The 10,381-nt window shown below is 40.5% G+C and overlaps 1 protein-coding gene across 1 annotated transcript in view; it reads left to right on the top strand.

Annotated features, from left to right (window-relative positions):
- The first annotated feature begins 1,025 nt into the window (after nt 1-1,025).
- Nucleotides 1,026-10,381, top strand: part of LOC132221370 (acidic mammalian chitinase) — a 147,592-nt gene continuing 138,236 nt past the window's right edge. The window contains exon 1 of the mRNA XM_059675645.1: nt 1,026-1,156. The gene's annotated coding sequence lies outside the window, so the exon portion shown is untranslated. The remainder of the gene's footprint in view (nt 1,157-10,381) is intronic.

Below are 10,381 nucleotides of genomic sequence, written 5' to 3'. Positions count from 1 at the left end.
ATTTGAAAACACTCATGTACCCCTAGGTTTATTGCAGCATTATTCACAATAGCCAAGATGTGAAAATAACCTAAGTGTCCTTTGACCCATGATTGGATAAATAAAATGTGGTACATATATACAATGGAATACTACACAGCCATAAAAAAGATGAAATATTGTCATTTGAGACAACATGGATGGATCTTGAGAGTATCATGCTAAGTGAAATAAGTCATATGAAAAAGTACAAGAACTATATAATTTTACCCATGTGTGAGATATAAAACAAAAAGCAACAAATGAACAAACAAAACAAACTCATAGACACAGACAACAGTATGGTGGTTACTATAGGGGAAAGTGGTGGGGGTTGATAAAGAAGTTAATACATATGGTGACAAAAGAAGACGAGACTTTGGGTGACTAGCACACAGGGTAATATACAGATGAGGTATAAAGTTGTTCAACTGAAACTTATGTTATTAAACAATGTTACTCCAATCTATCATAATAAAAGCATAATATGCTAATTAGAGCAGGCGGCCAAACAGCAGAATGACCGTCCAGACAACCTTCAGGATGCTCTTCCGGACGAAGCCAGGGCCGCAAGGGCCAAGCCCCTTGCACAAATTTCGTGCATCAAACCTCTAGTAAATTTAAATAAAAATGGGAAAATAAGGCACTATGAACCAAGTGAAACAACAAATGATAGAAAAGGACCCACAAAATATAACAGCCATATTTTTCTATTTACAAAAATAAATAACAGCCTTAAGATATGTGCACAGAAGAAACTAAAGACTAAACATTTTGAAAACTGAAAATATTACAAAAATTTAGAAATTTAAATGAATATGTTAAGTAGATTTGATACAACTAAAGAGAGATTAATAAAGAGGAACATTTGTATGAGGAAATTAATCAGAATGTAGCTGAAGTGTTTTAAGTTATGTCCTCAAAAAGATATGTCCAGGCCAGAGAAACCAAGATGGCGGCATAGGTTAACGCTGGAGATTGCTGCCTCGAACAACCACTTCAAAAAACAACTAAAAGACGGAACGGACATCATCCAGAACCACAGGAAGGCTGGCTGAGTGGAAATTCTACAACTAGGAGGAAAGAGAATATCATACCCAGACTCAGAGGAGGCGCAGTGCTGAAGTGAAATACTAAGGTTCGGAGTGCACGCGGAGCGGGCTGGAGGCAGAGGGCGTGGTTGTTGTTTTCAATCGGGAGGGAGTTTCAGACTCTGAGCTCCAGATCCGGGAGAGTCTCTAGGGACCCAGACTCAAACGGGAGAAGTGGGACTGTCTGGCTTCGGTCGGAACTCGAAGGCAGCTTTCTCTCCGAGGTTTGCAGCGGTTGCTGGGACTCTGTGAGGCAGAGCCCCTAGGGACGGAACTGAGAGCAGCCATAACTGCTCACTCCGGCCCGCCCTGTAGATCCCCGGGGACCCGCCCTGCCCAAGCCCTGCGCTGAGCCATTTGCCGGATAGCCCCAGGCAAATGCTAGATTAGCACCGCCCTAGAGATCCAGCACAGAAGCTCTCCCACTGCAGACACAGAGGACTCTCATAGCCAGTTAACCTGGAGGTCAAATCACCCCCGGTGTTGCCGACAACAATCAAGACTTAACTACAACAAGACTGCGCACAAAGACCACTAGGGAGTGCACCAAGAAAGCATAAAAAATGCGGAGACAAAGAAACAGGACAAAACTGTCAATGGAGGATATTGAGTTCAGAACCACACTTTTAAGGTCTCTTAAGAACTGTCTAGAAGCTGCCGATAAATGTAGTGAGATCCTCAAGAAATCTAATGAGACCCTCGATGTTATGATAAAGAACCAACTAGAAATTAAGCATACACGGACTGAAATAACGAATACCATACAGACTCCCAACAGCAGACCAGAGGAGCGCAAGAATCAAGGCAAAGATTTGAAATGCGAAGAAGCAAAAAACACCCAACCAGAAAAGCAAAATGAAAAAAGAATCCGAAAATACGAAGATAGTGTAAGGAGCCTCTGGGACAGCTTCAAGTGAACCAACATCAGAATTATAGGGGTGCCAGAAGATGAGAGAGACCAAGATATTGAAAACCTATTTGAAGAAATAATGACAGAAAACTTCCCCCACCTGGTGAAAGAAATAGACTTACAAGTCCAGGAAGCACGGAGAACCCCAAACAAAAGGAATCCAAAGAGGACCACACCAAGACACATCATCATTAAAATGCCAAGAGCAAAAGACAAAGAGAGACTCTTAAGAGCAGCAAGAGAAAGAAACTCAGTTACCTACAAGGGAGTACCCATATGACTGTCAGCTGATTTCTCAACAGAAACTTTGCAGGCCAGAAGGGAATGGCAAGAAATATTCAAAGTGATGAATAGCAAGAACCTACAACCAAGATTACTTTATCCAGCAAAGCTATCATTCAGAACGGAAGGTCAGATAAAGAGCTTCACAGATAAGGAAAAGCTAAAGGAGTTCATCACCACCAAACCAGTATTATATGAAATGCTGAAAGGTATCCTTTAAGAAGAGGAAGAAGAAGAAAAAGGTAAAGATACAAATTATGAACAACAAACATGCATCTATCAACAAGTGAATCTAAGAATCAAGTGAATAAATAATCTGGTGATCATAATAGAATCAGGGACATAGAAAGGGAATGGACTGACTATTCTTGGGGGGGAAAGGGGTGTGGGAGATGCGGGAAGAGACTGGACAAAAATCGTGCACCTATGGATGAGGACAGTGGGTGGGGAGTGAGGGCGGAGGGTGGGGCGGGAACTGGGAGGAGGGGAGTTATGGGGGGAAAAAAGAGGAACCAATGTAATAATCTGAACAATAAAGATTTAATTAAAAAAAAAAAAAGATACGTCCAAACGTACAACCAAGACAACTTTACCCAGCAAGGCTATCATTTAAAATTGAAGGAGAAATAAAGAGCTTCCCAGACAAGAAAAAACTAATGGAATTTATTACCACCAAATTAGGATTACAAGGAATGTTAAAGGGCCTGGTTTAAGAAGAAAGAGAAGGGAAGAAAAATAAAACAGAATAACATAGTTAAAAAAATAAAATGGCAATAAATATGTATCTATCAATACACTTTAAATATAAATGACTTAAATGCTCCAATCAAAAGACATAGTATAGCTGAAGGAACATGAAAAAAAGACCCATATTTTGCTGTCTACAAGAGAGCCACCTCATAACAAAAGATACACAGAGACTGAGTAAATGGATGGAAAAAGATATTTCATGCAAGTGGAAATGGGGAAGAAAGCTGGGATAGCAATAATTATATCAGACAAAATAGGCTTCAAAACAAAGGGCATAACAAGAGACAATGAAGGACATTACACCTGTGGCCAATGTGACACAGTGGTTAGAGCATCAGCCTGCACATTGAAGGGTCACAGGTTCAACTCATGGTCAAGGGCATGTGTATGGGTTGCAGGTTCAATCCCCGGACCCAGTCTGGGAGTGTGCAGGTGACAACCAATTGATGTCTCTCTCTCGCATCAATGTTTCTCTCCCTTTCGCCCTCCCTCTCTACCATCACTCTCTCTAGAAATCAATGGAAAAACTGTCCTTGGGTGGGGGTTAACATATATATATATAATTTATATTTATATGAGAGGCCCAGTGCATGAAATTTGTGCACTCAGGGGGGAGGGGTCCCCCAGCCCAGCCTGCACCCTCTCACAGCCTGGGAGTCCTCGGGGGATGTCTCCTTGGGGGAGTGGGCCTAAGCTGGCAGTTGGACAACTTTAGCGCTGCCATGGAGGCAGGAAAGGCTCCCCCCGACAGCCGCCGTGCTTGCCAGCCATGAGCCTGGCTTCTGGCTGAGCGGCGCTCCCCCTGTGGGAGTGCATTGACCACCAGGGGGCAGCTCCTGTGTTGAACATCTGCCCCCTAGTGGTCAGTGCGCATCATAGCAACCATTTGGTCAATTTGCATATTAGCCTTTTATTATATAGGATAGTCTGGCTGGTGTGGCTCAGTAGTTGAGGTTCTACTTATGAACCAGGAATCTGGCCATCTCACCTCCTTGTGAGGAGCTATTTTCTTTCGATCTGATTCTGGAACTTGAAGTCCACAAGGCAGAAAGTCAGAAGGAAAAACGAATGTAGCATGAGGGAGAGCAAGAACAACCTGGGTCACACTGGGACAAACTGAGGGCCATGGGGCAGATTGATACCTGTGTCAGTTCTTGGTATCTATGACCTAGATGGTAGGCATGTCCTTCAGAAGACTGGATTCTTTGTTACAGAGATAAACACAGTCACCTGACCAAGACGTAAGAAAGGCTAAAGATCCAGGAGATGTCCTTTCAGACTTGGTCATGCCTCAGGACTATAAGATGAGCTAGTAGATCAGAGACAATGTGTGTGAGCTACAAAATGCTGCTTCATTTTGCCCTTCAAGTCTTCCTCAAGTGTCTCTAACTAGAAATATATGCAAAGGAAAATTCTTGGAAATGTAGTTCAACCTAGCCAAGCTGACAATACAAAGACTCCCAGAGGTAGGAATGTTTTTCTTAAAGAAGACATAATAATGAGCAGTTGTATAGTAATAGAACATGTTTAAGTCATTTTATTCAGGAAAATAGGTAAGCATATCTCCAAGGCTCTTGAATATTTGACAATATCTTTTTCTTCAATCCTTACCCAAGGTTATTTTTTTCCATTGCTTTTTGGAGAGTGGAAGGTAGAAAGGGAAGGAGGAAGAGAGAGACAGAGACAGAGAGAATGAGAAACATTGATGTGAGAGAGGGAAACAGATTGGTTGCCTCGCACATAAGCCCCCACTGGGGCCAGGGATTGAACCTGCAACCCTTGACCAGGAATGGAACCTGAGACCATTCAGTATGCAGGCTGACGCTCTAACCACTGATCCACACTGGCCAGAATGAGAATATCTTTTAATATCATATATTATTCAAAACTTAGATATTTAGAAAAGTCTCTATTTACATTTTACCTCTCAGAACTCTGTAAAAGTTTTTTCCCCCTAGTGTTACTGAAAAAAAAGTAGAAACTCAAGAATGATTCTTACTCCCTTTTTGGTAACATTAATTTTTTTTGTCTGAATAGTTCATAATTATTCATTCTTTGTTCTTATAGCCTAAACCTTTCATCAAAACATGGTAGATATGGTTTTTGTGACAGACATTATTAGCCGATACCCAGTATCAGTTACCTTTCTTCTTCACCAACAGAAATACTGTTCCTAACCAAAATTTATCAGCTTTTACTGCAGTTTGCCCAGTAATCCAATAATACATAAGAGAGGTTCTGCTTTCCTAATATTTCGACTCCTTATTCTTTTTTCCTGATCCTGAAACTAGAATGAGACATTTGGAAGTAAATCACCTTCATATGACTATATTGTTGTCAATCTCTCCCTTAATGTCCTCTAGAAGTTTTTTTATATATTTAGGTGATCCTATATTGGGGGCATATATGTTTACCAGGGTTATATCCTGTTGCATCAATCCCTTTAGCATTATGTAGTGATCTTTATTGTCTGTTACAGCCTTCATTTTGAAGTTTATTTTTCAGATACAAGTATTGCTACCCCAGCTTTTTTTTTCCCCCCATGGAAAAAAATTTGCCATCCATTCACTTTTTTTTTTTTTTTTAATATATTTTATTGATTTTTGACAGAGAGGAAGGGAGAGAGACAGAGAGCTAGAAACATCGATGAGAGAGAAACATCGATCAGCTGACTCTTGCACACCTCCTACTGGGGATGTGCCCGCAACCAAGGCACATGCCCTTGACCGGAATCGAACCTGGGACCCTCCAGTCCGCAGGCCGACGCTCCATCCACTGAGCCAAACCGGTTACGGCCATCCATTCACTCTTATCCCTGAGGTGGGTCTTTCGTAGACAGTCTATATATGGGTAATGTTTTCTTATCCATTCAACTACCCTATGTCTTTTGATTGGAGCATTTACATTTAAGTAATTGATAGGTACTTATTGCCATTTTTATTCTTTAAGCCTATGTTTCTGTCTACTAGAGGCCCAGTGCACTAAATTCGTAAACTCAGGGAGGGGGGGGGGGTCCCTCAGTCCAGATTGCAAGAGGGCATAATCCAGGCCGAGGGACCCCACTGGTGCATGATCAAGGCCGGGGAGGGACACAGGAGGTTGGCCAGCCAGGGAGGGACTGCGGGAGGGACTGCGGGAGGGCTCCAGGTTGTGTCTGGCCCGTCTCGCTCAGTCCTGATCGGCTGGACCCCAGCAGCAAGCTAACCTATCAATTGGAGAACCTGCCTCCTTGTGGTCAGTGCACATCATAGCAACTGGTCAACTGTATGCCCCTGGTGGTCAGTGCACATCATAGCGAGCAGTTGAGCGGCCTTAGCATATCATTAGCATATTACACTTTGATTGAATGGATGACTGGACTGGACATTTAGCATATTAGGCTTTTATTGTATTTATAAAAGGTTAATATGCAAATCGACCCAATGGCGAACGACCAGTAGCTATGACGCTCACTGACCACCAGGCGGCAGACGCTCAGTGCAGGAGCTACCCCCTGGTTGTCAGTGCGCTCCCACAGGGGGAGCACCACTCAGTCAGAGGCTGGGCTCACAGCTGACGAGCACAGTGGTGGTGGTGGGAGCCTCTCCTGCCTCCGAGGCAGTGTTAAGGACCCCTTGGGGGATTCCAGACTGCAAGAAGGTACAGACCAGGCTGAGGGACACCCCCGCCCCCCAGTGCACGAATGTCATGCACCAGGATTCTAGTATATATATATATATATTACAACAGTCCTTTTAACATTTCTTGCAATGCAAATTTGGTAGTAATAAACTCCTTTGGCATTGTTTTTGTCTGGGAAGCTCTTTATTTCACTACTTTTGAATGATAGCCTTTCTGAATAGTCTTAGTTTCAGATCCTTGCTTTTCATTACCTTGAATACTTCATACCATTCCCACTGACCTGTAGAGTTTCTGATGAGAAGTCAGAAGACAGCCATATGGGAGCTCCTTTCTGTGTTCTCTCCTCATATGGCCTTTCTTCAGTGAGAACATGCTAGTTCCTCAGTGCATTCATGATGATGGTGGTTGATAGTAGAGGCACTCTAATATCTCATCTTATAAGGACACTAACCCTATTTCATCAGGGCCCCATCCTTCTGATCTCATTTAACTTCTACTGCATTAGAGGCCACATCTCCAAGTACATTTGTTAGTATCTGCATTCCAGTTTGGGTTCCCTCCATTTCCTAGTTGGTTTTAATAATTGGCTTGGGGATATGGGAAGGGTATGTAAGACATTACTGTGATTTTTATGAGTCAGAGCTATAGAAAAAGTTTAGAGAAATGTTACTCTACATAATCCCTGCTAACCTATTCCCCACCCCCTCTTCTCTTTTCCTTAGTCAGTCTCATTAGTTTTTGGTTTATCCTTTCTGTATTTCTTTCACATAAATGAACAGATGTACTTTTTTATATCTTTTTTCTTATATGAAGGGCAGTATGCTGTAGACTCTTTGTTTTCATTTTACCGTATATCTTGGAGAATTATTACATATTAGTTCATAGAGCTCTTCCTCATTCTTACAGCTTAGTATTCTACTGTGTGACATGGATTTTTCAACCACTCTCCTATCAATGGGCATTAAAGTTGTTTTCAACACTTCGCAATTAAAAACAAAATTGTAATTAATAAACATATATATATATACTAGAGGCCCGATGCACGAAATTCGTGCAAGAGTAGGCCTTCCTTCCCCTGGCTGCTGGCACCAGCTTCCCTCTGGCACCCGGGACCTGGGCTTCCCTTGCAACCCTGGCTTCTTCCAGAAGGTCATCTGGTCTAATGAGCATATTATGCTTTTATTATTATAGATTTTCATATTGTTGGAGGCACGTCTTAAAATACAATTGCTAGTCTTATTGGTTGAAAGGTAAATACATTGCTTTGTTAGACATTGCCAAATTTCCTTCCAAAAGAATTGTACCAAGTTGTATTCCCATAGCAGTGTCCTCACAGCCTTGCAAACAGAATGTGTTGTCATATTCTTAAATCTTTTCCAGCTGACCGAGAAATGGTATCTGAATGAATACAATTTATCCAATTTTAACTTGCATCTATCCAATTTTGAATTCATTTTTAGACATTTTCATGTTTGAAGACCATTTCTATACCTTTTATGGTGAATTATCTGTTCATGTATTTTTCTCATTTTTCTGTTGGGTTTTCGGTCCTTTTCCCTTCCGTATACTTTTAACAAAATCACTTGGCTATCTTGGTTGAAGCAAATTTTGGGTGTGGATAATAATCGGAAGCTGGACTTGGTCTGCGTTAACTCTGAGATACCCATTAGACTTTTAAGTGGAAATGTCAAGAAGGCTGTTGGAGATACAATGTTGGAAGTTCCCAGATATAGATGGCATTTTGATCCATGAGAACCAGATGAGATCATCACATGAGTGAGTGCAGATGTAAAATAAATTCCAACATTACCAAGATCATGGAGAAGGGAAGGAACCAGCCAGAGATTGAGAAGGACCAACATGGTAGAAGGAAAACAAGATTGGTGACACGGAAACAGAGCAAAGAACAAATTTCAAAGACAGTTTGAGAAAGTGTCAACTGACCATACAATAGCAATTGTTAGAGACTTTGAGGGGGAAAAAAGCTTTAGTAGAGTGGTAAAGATAAAACCCCAATTTAAGTGAAGTTCAGAATGAGGAGCAGGAGTTTGAGACCATCAGCATATTTAGGGAATTTTGTTGTGAAGTATTCAAGCCACATATTGTATCATAAAGTACAATGGAAAGAATTATGGGTGCTTGAGGATTTCATGAGCAGCAAAACCTTAATAATAAAGAAGCAGAAAACCCAAAAGAAAGTAGGCTAAAACAAATGGGTTAAATAAAAAGAAGAAATGAACTGGAAAGTGGATGCAATGTCCTTAGGATAATTTTAGTTGAATTTATTTAACGAATACTGATATATTAGTCAGGAATGATTCAAGATATAATTCATTTAATATTCTCTTCTTCTAATCCTCAAAATTCATTTCATTGGTTTTTTCAATTTTTAAATGTACTCAGACATTAGATGAGCCCACAGATTGATTGTATTTATCCTATCCTCCTAAGGGATGTTTATCCAGATCTATGACTTTAATTAATATATATTTACTGATAGCCTTTAATATCTATTTTTAGTTTAGTGGGAATATGAAGTTTCAACTTTTAATACTTTAGCTTATTGTATTTTCTATAACATACATGTATTGATTCTTTAATAAAAAACAACACTTAAGCCCTAACCGGTTTTGCTCAATGGATAGAGCGTCAGTCTGCGGACTCAAGGGTCCCAGGTTCAATTCCAGTCAAGGGCATGTACCTTGGTTGCAGGCACATCCCCAGTAGGGAGTGTGCAGGAAGCAGCTGAATCGGTTTCTCTCTCATCGATGTTTCTAACTCTCTCTCCCTCTCCCTTCCTCTCTGTAAAAAATCAATGAAATATATTTTACAAAAACAAAAAACACTTAAGTATTTTTTTCAAAGGAAGTAATGACTCATGAAACTATGTTCTCGCTGATGGATAAATTAAGAAGATGAATTAAAAAGACTGACAACTGATCACTGGATCTAGCTACATGGAAGTCACTAGTGTCCTTGACAAGATCCATTTTGGTAAAGTAGAGGGAACACAACCTGTATGGAATAGTTTGGCGGTTCCTCAAAATGTCAAACAAAAAGTGAGGATATGATCTAGCAATTACACTTAGATACCCGAGATAATTGAAAATGTATGTCCACATAAAAACTTCTACCCAAACTTTGATAGCAACATAACATCCTAGTAGCTAAAAGTGTAAACAATCCAAATATTCATAAATAAGTAAACAAAGTGTGGTATATGTCCATACAATGAAATGTTATTCAGCAATTTAAAAAATTAAGTACTGCTCTAACTGGGTGGCCCGATTGGCTGGAGTGACATTCCGTATACCAAAAGGTTGCAGGTTCAATTCTCAGTCAGGGCACATAACTAGATTGTGCGTTCAATCCCCAGTCGGGGCATGTACAGGAGGCAATCAATGTTTATCTTTCACATTGATGTTTCTCTCTCATCCTCTCTCTAAAATCAGTACATATATCCTTGGGTGAGGATTTTTTTTTAATCTAAATAAATAATTTTAAAAATTATTAAAGCATGCTAAAGAATGGATGAACCTTGACATTAGCTAAGAGAGAGAAATAAACCAGTCACTAAATAAAATATTTTGAATGATTCATTCCATGCTTATGAAATGTCCACAACAGGCAAATCTATAGAGGTAAGAAAGTGTATTCATTGTTGCTAAGGCTGGAGGAAGGAGCTTCTGGGGAGTGATTGCTAATTCTT

This window comes from Myotis daubentonii, chromosome 18 (genome assembly GCF_963259705.1).
Source record: "Myotis daubentonii chromosome 18, mMyoDau2.1, whole genome shotgun sequence".
Classification (NCBI taxonomy): domain Eukaryota; kingdom Metazoa; phylum Chordata; class Mammalia; order Chiroptera; family Vespertilionidae; genus Myotis; species Myotis daubentonii.
This window is presented reverse-complemented; position numbering and strand designations above follow the sequence as displayed.